The sequence below is a fragment of the Aotus nancymaae genome, unplaced genomic scaffold, assembly GCF_030222135.1.
Source record: "Aotus nancymaae isolate 86718 unplaced genomic scaffold, 86718_ANA_hifiasm-v0.15.2.pri h1tg000103l, whole genome shotgun sequence".
Taxonomy (NCBI): Eukaryota; Metazoa; Chordata; class Mammalia; order Primates; family Aotidae; genus Aotus; species Aotus nancymaae.
This window is the reverse complement of record NW_026988518.1, coordinates 1756034-1766076: the sequence shown is the minus strand read 5'-3', so window position 1 is coordinate 1766076 and position 10043 is coordinate 1756034.

The following is a 10043-nucleotide window of genomic DNA, read 5'->3' as shown; positions in this document are numbered from 1 at the left end:
TGAAGAAAAAGTAAGAGAGATAATCTACTCATTGGGGACCTGGGAGATGATAGGGTGAGAAAGTGATGGGAGTATGGGTGGGAGGGGGCTTTCTTTCACCCCAGTTGGGACTGTGTGAGAAAGCCAACCAACCAGATGTGTGGACACCCCTAAACAAACTTGGTGCAGAGTGGTTAGCCTGGGGATGAACTTCAGCTTTTTCAAAACTAATCTAGAATCCATGTTACGGATAAGACTCAGGGGTCTCCATGGCCTCACTGTGTCCTCTGAGTGAAAGCCAGTGGGTCCACCCTGGGGAAAGGCCTGGTGACCCTGAAGCAGAGGCTGGGGTTACGGTGCCTGGCAAGGGACTTAATGGAAGATGAGACATAAAATATTCAAGTGGCCCAAAGGCTGCAGAGGGGCTGAGTTAGCACCTCTGGCTGAGAAAAAAGATAAGACATGACAGACTTCTGTCATTAGCATGGAAGGACAGTCAAACCAGGTAGACAGGAGACAGCATGCTGGAGATCTGAAAAGCCAGCCATACCACTCTTAAGGTCTCCTGCCCTCAATGTTGACATGACTTCAACACCCCCCACTTGGCTTCTGGTTGCTTTCTTGAAAGGAGCTCGAAAGGCAGAAGACAGAAGTACAAGAAGCGAAGACATTTTTCTAAATTGAACTAAGCATTATCTAAGGGAACAGCTTGATTTTCCAGATCACACTAAGTTTTAGAACAGGTAGGACCAAAGGTTATTTTCCTCCCTCAATACCCAGTGCGTCATGGCTTAGGAAGAAGTTTGAATTAAAGATGCAACAAAGGTTCATTTTTTTCTGTGCATTTCTAGACTATAGTGTGAGTAAACATGTGGCCCCATTTCATTCTTATTATTGTTCTCACTGAGGTTATTAACACCTCAATTCCCTTTAACCAAACTCTTCTAAGTGGAATTTTCTAACAGGCAGTGATTGGTTTGTACTGAGAATCAGCTTTCTCACCCCTCAGTCTGGCGGTCACCACATGTTTAGAATTTGGCCTTTCATAGCCTGTGGCACTATAAAGGAGTTTTAAGTCTCTTAGCAATTCTTTCTAGTTCAAAGCCACAAGCTTGGTCTCCTTAGCACCAGAGGCTAAGAACTGAGCTAACTGTAACTGTAGGGACTGCAGACAAGCCCCAAACCAATCCAGAGGACTTTTAAATGTCAATAATGAAGACTTTATTATTGATGTTTATGACTATCACCTATGTAGGGGTTTTAAGAAATGTCTGTCCTTCTCATGTATTTTTTTCCAGATTGCTGTGTAAGTGAACAATATTTTTTTTAAAAAACCAAACAAACAAAAAAGGGGCTTCCAAACATGTGCTATACATTTTTCACTTAGAATAAGAAATCTCACCCACTGTTATGACCCTATATGGAGACAGTGATGAACATGAAAAGTAAAATAACAGCCTACCAATGGGCAAACTCTGTCTACGAGAGGTCTTCATTAAAGGAAGTGGACATACTTAAAGGTGTGGATTTGTACATATCAGCCAGGCCACTACAAATCTGAAATTGTGGTTTGCATATTACATTGTTCACCCGCTATGCTTTCTTCATCATGCTTTGCAAGTGTGTCTGTGAATAAATTGGAATTTGGCATGGAGAATCTTAAATTTGCAAGATTATCTAATGTCTGAAATTTTCAGGAGTCATTTGACCAATAAAGCATATCTCAGCCTGTTATATTTTGCCGACCACTGTTCCACCTAAATTGTTACCATTCTACTTAATTCAGACAAGGAAGTTAGTGAAACGCAAACATCGCCTGCAGTTCACTTCCACATGTTAATGTAACTATATATATAATAAAATGTATAACATATACAATATAATATTTATAATATATACTCATAATATGATAATAATGCTGCCTAGTCTTTAAGATACAAGCCTCCATTCTTGGGATACACAGATAAATAAAACATAGGACCTTCTCTTGTGATTTTTCTTGGAGAACAGTTTCCCCATTGGAGGTTAGAAGAAAAGTAGGACTGTCAAGCAGGACTTGGCACCACAAAGGAGATCCTGCCACAGGCACCTTGAGGAGTTAAGGAAGAATGTCCTGGCCCTAATGGCTAAGCTTCTGTTCTGCTGAACATAAACAACTTTACAGGTACCATCATCAGACCATACTGTGACTGTGATAAATCAAGGCAGGAACAAAACAACTACATAATCAGATATGAATATGGACAAAACAAAAGCATCTTCCCCATCAAGCCAATAGACCAAGTACCCTTTGTCCTGGCCAATATGAGTGCTGCATCACTACCCTCATCAAGCCAATAGACCAAGTACCCTTTGTCCTGGCCAATATGAGTGCTGCATCACTACCCCCGTCAAGCCAATAGACCAAGTACCCTTTGTCCTGGCCAATATGAGTGCTGCATCACTACCCTCATCAAGCCAATAGACCAAGTACCCTTTGTCCTGGCCAGTATGAGTGCTGCATCACTACCCTCATCAAGCCAATAGACCAAGTACCCTTTGTCCTGGCCAGTATGAGTGCTGCATCACTACCCTCATCAAGCCAATAGACCAAGTACCCTTTGTCCTGGCCAGTATGAGTGCTGCATCACTACCCCCATCAAACCAATAGACCAAGTACCCTTTGTCCTGGCCAGTATGAGTGCTGCATCACTACCCCCATCAAACCAATAGACCAAGTACCCTTTGTCCTGGCCATTATGAGTGCTGCATCACTACCCCCATCAAACCAATAGACCAAGTACCCTTTGTCCTGGCCAATATGAGTGCTGCATCACTACCCCCGTCAAGCCAATAGACCAAGTACCCTTTGTCCTGGCCAATATGAGTGCTGCATCACTACCCCCGTCAAGCCAATAGACCAAGTACCCTTTGTCCTGGCCAATATGAGTGCTGCATCACTACCCCCGTCAAGCCAATAGACCAAGTACCCTTTGTCCTGGCCAATATGAGTGCTGCATCACTACCCCCGTCAAGCCAATAGACCAAGTACCCTTTGTCCTGGCCAATATGAATGCTGCATCACTACCCCCGTCAAGCCAATAGACCAAGTACCCTTTGTTCTGGCCAATATGAGTGCTGCATCACTACCCTCATCAAGCCAATAGACCAAGTACCCTTTGTCCTGGCCAATATGAGTGCTGCATCACTACCCCCGTCAAGCCAATAGACCAAGTACCCTTTGTCCTGGCCAATATGAGTGCTGCATCACTACCCTCATCAAGCCAATAGACCAAGTACCCTTTGTCCTGGCCAGTATGAGTGCTGCATCACTACTAATTGAAACTTTTGCCTCACTCCATTCTTCTCACCTTCAAGAGAAGAATTATTAAGAACCTAATCATAGAATTACCTGTTTCTTCCCAGCATCAAATCCAGAATAAAGCCTCACTTCTTCAAGGCCTCCTCCAAATCATCTAACCTTAGAAAAATCCTAAAGTAAGTAATTTCTAATACCCTTTTATTGAGATGCCCCACAAATTAGTAATGAAATAAGTCAATAAACTCAAATTGGGTCAAATATAGATGTGTTTCTGGTGGTCCCTGACTAAGGGAAATGACATCGCTTTGCCTCTTCTTTTGAGATTCATGGAATCTTAGACTCGTAGACCTGTGGATGCTTAAGATCATGTGGTCTGAATTCAACTATGTGTATAAAATCTCTACAATGTTTTTGACATATTATTAAGCATCCTTTAATAAGTATCTATAGCATTAAAAACATATTTACCTAATAAGGGATCCCATTAATTAATCATTACATAATTATCTCTAATTATTAGAGAGTTATTACTTATGTTGAACCCCAAATCTACCATTCATTAACTCTTCCAAGGCTTTTCTCTCTTGACTCACACACAATGACATCAACCTCTTTTCTATATGATATAGATTCAAATCTTTAAAGATGCCTGCTGTAGTCCTCACATTTTCTCATTTCAGGTTCGTATTATCAGTATATTATCAGTTCTTTTGATTGTTTATCCTTTCCATAATTTACACTCTATATAGTCTCAATCCCTCTCTAAACATATTCTTGTTTGTTACAATGTCTCTTAAGAGTTATCCTGCATTTGAGAATGGTATTTCAAAGGCTTATCACTGCATGGCTTCTATCTCGGTTTGGATCTGTCCTGTTCATTTACTGCCTCAACCTAAAAGAACATTAAATGGTATAGCTATTTAACCACTTTGTTGGATACAATAGATGGATAGAATAAATTCTGGAGTCAGACTGCTGAGCCTCTCATCCATGCTCTATGGTTTAACAGATCTGTAACCTTGGGCAGTTATTTTAACCTTCCACGTCTTGTTTTTTCATCAATAATTGGTGAGAAATGTCAGACCTACATCATAGTGTTGTTGTGATGAGGAAATAGAAATAGTTACAAAAGCATTTTCACAAAGTAAATGCTATATGAGGATTTTCTTACTGTTTGCTATTGTCTTTGAAACATAGGCATATCTGTGTATCCATAATTTTGTCTATTCTGGGGTTGTTCATGCCTTTAAACATTAAATGTTTACATTTACATTTACCTTTATTAATTGTAGTGTTTAAGTTTGACTCAGAATTCCACCCTTTGGAAGGTATTCTTAACTTTTAGCCTCTAACATACTTTATTCAATATCCATCTCAGTTTTATGTCACCCCAAAATGAGATGAGCTCCTCACAGAAGACACTAAACACATATATTTGAATAGGAGAGACATGAAGGCAGAGCCCTTTAGCACACCCTTAGCTACCTCCCTTCCAATACGCAGATTAATTAACAATACCCATTTGGAGATGCTCATTATAGAAATCATGAGTCTACCCAGTAGTAAATCACCCAGACCAAATTTCTTCATGTTTTAAAAGTATATTATAAGAAATTCTGTCAAATGGTTTCTGAAACCTTGACATAGTCTCTAACATAGCTTTAAACCAATATCAAGGAATTCTATTAAAAATAATATATTCATCTGGCATAGCTTAATCACAAAGTCTCATGCTGTCACTTCTTTAAGTCTTCATAGATATACCATTTTATCATTTTATAATATTTTCTGTCACAACATCAAGCTCACTGGCTCATAGGTGTCACTAACTGTATCCAATTTTTGAAAATCGGGACAATATATACTAATCTTCATCATTCTTCATAACTTCTATTTGACATAGCATTTCATACATCACCAATGTTAGTTTATCAGTTTAATCTGAACTCTATAAAAATTGATAAGCTATTCACTAAGCTCTATGAACAAATATTTGAATAGAAAAAGTTTGAGAACTGAGCCCTTTGACATCACCAGACCACAAAATCCTTTGGGGATAGCCATTCATATCTAAATTCAATCAATCAAGTGTTTCAATTAACTAGGTTTCAGGCCAGTAACTCTCAAAGTTTTTGACAGTGAGAAATACTAAGAAATACATACACTTTATATTGATCTCTCTCCTATTTTTTCATACACACACAAACACACATACAAAGAGAGAGAAAGAGAGAGACAGGCAGAGAGAGATAGAAACCATGCTTAATATTCCTATATAATATTTTCTAACCTGTTCTAGAAAAAGAAGATGGCCCCAAACCCACCAAACTGATTTTATGGCCCATTAATAAGCAAGCCACAGTCCATGATTAGAAAAACCCTGCTCCAACACATCATTTTTTGCATCTTTCTCTAACTGAACCTAATACAATTCTGTATCAGCTTGAATTTCTCTATTAGTCGATTGGCTAGACTATGTTACAGTAACAAACGCCAAAATCTCACTGGATAAAAACTCCAGTGGTTGATTTTCCAGTCTTCATGTGCATGGCAGGCTTCTGCCTTATCCTCATATTAAGCCCCAAGCTGAGAAAGGTTCCCTCTCTGTGTTACCATTGTTGCCAATTAGGATAATGAAATGTGGCAAATTATGAGCCAACTCTACGTTTCCACTTGGAATTGACTCTGTGAGTCAAGTCCACTCACATTTTATTTATCAAAGCAAGTAACCTGGACACTCTCAGATCAAAGAAATCAGAGATACTTCATCCTTTCACATATCCAAATGGAGGAAAAATACGGTATTTAGGAACAGTCTTGATGACTATCGTAATACAACTGCGTGATCACAAAATACCAAGTTCAACATGAATCTCTCATCAAGATTAAAGGTCAGAAATGCTTAGATGATGCTCTGTGTCCTCTGTGGCCTCTGATGCTGCCTTCTGGGATGTTCTGCATTCTTCATTACCCTTTTTGCTTACATTTGAAGTAGGTGTTGAAGATTATGCCTTGGAGGTTCAAAAATGGATGGTCATTATATATAAAACAAATTCTTTAATCTAGGCTGGTAGTCTTTTTGATAGTATAAATTTCTCAAAGGAAATGGTTCCTTATTCATGTATGACAGTCAGATATATATGCAGTCACACCCATTTTTTGTCTTTAAAATGATTTTAATTATTTCTCTTTTTTTTTTTTTGGCTTTTTTGATATCCCCTCACCATATGTCTCACTCTCTTCAAAACACATAGTGATTTTTAATCTCTTTTCCCTAATCAATGTTCAATTAAAAGGATTTACTGGTTGCCACTGTTGTAATTAGGTTTTTTGCTCTAAGATGAATTTAATTCATTGATTTTAACAATGGATGTCAGAACCATATCCTTGAATTGATCCTTCTCATAAGGCTTAGTTTTAATAGGTCTTTGTTGCTCAAAAGGCTTTTCAGTTCTTTTCTTTTACCCTTAGGGTCGAGAAGCAGTTGCCTTCTCTAACCCTATAAAAATGCTGAAGTCTGAACTCTCTCTAACCCCATTCATTTCTACTTGCAAACAAACCAATGCTTTGTGGTGCTTATCTTATTTTTGTAATGCCCTGTCAAATGCAACCAAGACTAACTATAACACAGGCTGACATTCTGTGTACCAATCTCTTCTCATAGAACTCCAAATTCATTGCATACTGACTTGTTTGCCTTCCAAATTTTTGCAGGCAACAGGTTTACCAAATATTTTGTGACTTCATAATGTAGGTCACCATCTTTCCAGCCTGCAATAACAGGTTTTTTGACTGTCAATTGAACAGTAAGTACATGCTATATATTTTAGTGCAATTTAAGCTCATGTTGTGGGAGAACTCCAGTTATGGTATTAAATTCTGGAGTCATTCAGTAAAGGCTACATTAGGCTATGGTGGCTTAAAACCACAATGGTTTATTTTTCATTCCTGCTACATGTCCAATGCAGGCCAGTTGGAAACTCTGGTCTAGTTGTCCTCTTGCAAGGCCCAGGCCAAAGGGAGCTCCATCTCCATGCTTCCACAGTTACTGAGGCAGGAAAGGGGATGCATGAAAATTGTGTAGTGGTTCTTAAAATTTTTGCCCGGAAGGTCACATGACAGTGACTACTTTTAAAGAAGATAAAGAAACAAAATCATACTATGTGCCCAGAAGGAGTACACATAAAATATTACTAGCCTTAATGACTATCACTTTCTATGTATGTTTCTGGCTAGATACTGTGATAAAAACTGTATATATCTTCTTGTTTAATTCTCAGAATAACTGTACACATTGAAAATCATTATCCATTTTTATTATGTGAAAAGTAAGATTTGGCAAAGTTGGGAAAGACATAAAACTAGTAACTGGTGAAGCCAAACATTGAAACAGGGTTGTTTGATGCTGGTGCTTGTAAGCTCTTAAATATAATGAGAAAAGCAAAATTAAATGTAGGAGCATCAGTCCCAGCTACCCTCTGGACATGATTAATGCTTAACTCCTTCAGGCATAGGATACTCTTAAGTGATTTTCCTAATTATTTTTCAAATGTTTTCCCCAAAATTATTGCTTATCATTCCTTCCAATATAGTATTAATAAGATAAGGATAAAGTGCTGTAAGAAACAGATCCCAAAATTTTCATCAATACAACCGACCTTTATATGTCATTCATACAATAGAACAGGTTTTTGTTCCTGTTTATCAAATGCCTGTCTTTAGATGTCAATTTAGGGACAAACTTCTATACTCTGGCTATGTTATACTCTAAGGACTTGTGTCTGTGTTCTGTGGAAGAAGCCTCAGACAGAAGTTGTATACATCAATTTCTCTCATATTCGATTGGCAAATATAAATCACATGACCATACCCAGCTAAGAGAGAAGCTGGAAGTGTAGTCTTTGGTTGGGCAGCTGCGTCCTAGATACAACTTTATAATTATGGAAGAGGATAATGGAGTTATTGAATAGCTAACCCTCTCTAATACCTACACATACAAAGAAACACACACACACACACACTCCCTCTCTCTCTCTCTCTCTCTCACACACACACACACACACACACACACTCTGTCCCATCAAAATCTGCTTCCAGTAAAGGCATTTTCTTAATCATTTATACCTTAATCTGTGTTCATTAAATACCTTTTCTAAAAGATTTTGCATGGGAAAATCTTATATTCCAATGCTAAACATATTTCACAAAACCACTGTTAAATGGCACCCCTGGTGAAGAAATTTGGAAAATGCTAGTTTAAAGAAAGGAAAATAGACTTTTCCCCCCAGAGGATTTTTTACAGCTTCTAAATGTGTTAATAGGAATTATAAATATTTAAGAAATAAATACTGTATGTAGATTTTCCCTAAAATATTTTACCAGAACTTTTTTTTTTTGAGAAATCACTTTTTTTTTTCATTTCAACTTACTAGGTGACTAGGACACCCAGGTTTGAAAACTCAGTTTTTAGTTTCAAGAGAGCTTAAAGAAATCAAGACTTGAGTTTGGGTTCCCAGCCCTAACAGGATAGGGAGCTTCCTCTCCCCTTACACATAAAGCCAGGCCTCTATAAAGTTGTGTCTGCTGTTTTGCAGTAGATTACTCTGGAAAGGGGTGCCCCCGAGTCCTGACTCTCTGAACTGCAGAATGCCTTCTGTTCTAGGGGCTGTTGTTGCCATCAATACAATGCAAATATGAATTCTCTTTACAACTTTGAGCAGTGTTCTTTTATAGCACCAGATGACTGGTCTTAGCCTCTCAGGAGTCCTACCAGAGGAGTGGATGTCCTCATTTCTGTGAAGTCTCCACCCCATTCTGTGCTCCCTGTCTGGAGCCAGATAATAAAAATAATCCCGAAAACAAACAAAAGATTTTGCTTGCTGGCCAAATTTCCGATCAATAGAGCAGCTGGGCGGGAGCCAAGATTTAGAAGCTTGCATGGTGAGAGACGCTACAGATCATTAAAGATGAAGAGAGCCATAAAACACCAACACAACTGGCACAACCAACTGCAGTGCTTTTGGCAGCCTCTGCACAGAGCCCATAGATTGAACATTCCAGGAAACTAGGACAATCCTCTTCACAAAAAGAGTGGGTGGAGCCCTCTCAAGTCACCTGCGAGGTACACTGTGGGCTCAGGTAGGGAAACTTGCTTTGCCTCCCTGGATGATTGAGCCCATGTGTTGCATATAGTGCTCAAGAGCGGTGTGCTTGTCCCAAACAATTCATTTACGTAGCAGCAGTTAAACACAAAGGTCTAGCGTCCTTTTCAAATTTATCGCACCTGGAAATAATTAACAAATGACAGTTCAATATTTTGAAGCAGTTGTTACAAATCATAGCTCGGAACCTGTATGAGTTTTTAATCAATTTACTGGAAAATGGCAGTTTCCAGGTGGAGGCAGGTTATTTCTCATTTGTAAACATAAATATAAGAATGTGCATATAAATGAACAAATAAGCTCTGTTCTGAAGTCAAGCTCAAAAGTATTAAGGAATAGGTTGAAAATCCATACCTTTATGGCTCAGCTAGATTTGTCTGATTGGTATACCTGAATATAAGCAAATATTAAATTTTCAAATAAGTTATTAACATTGAGTAAACAGGTGGAAGTTTCTTACAAACAGGTTGTTTTATATGCAAAGGGATTTACCACAAGATTACTTTTCAAAAATTGAGGTACAACTTACACAGAGTGGAATGCACAGATCTTACGTGAACAATTTGATGAGCTTTGGCAAATGGATACACCCAAGTAACCAA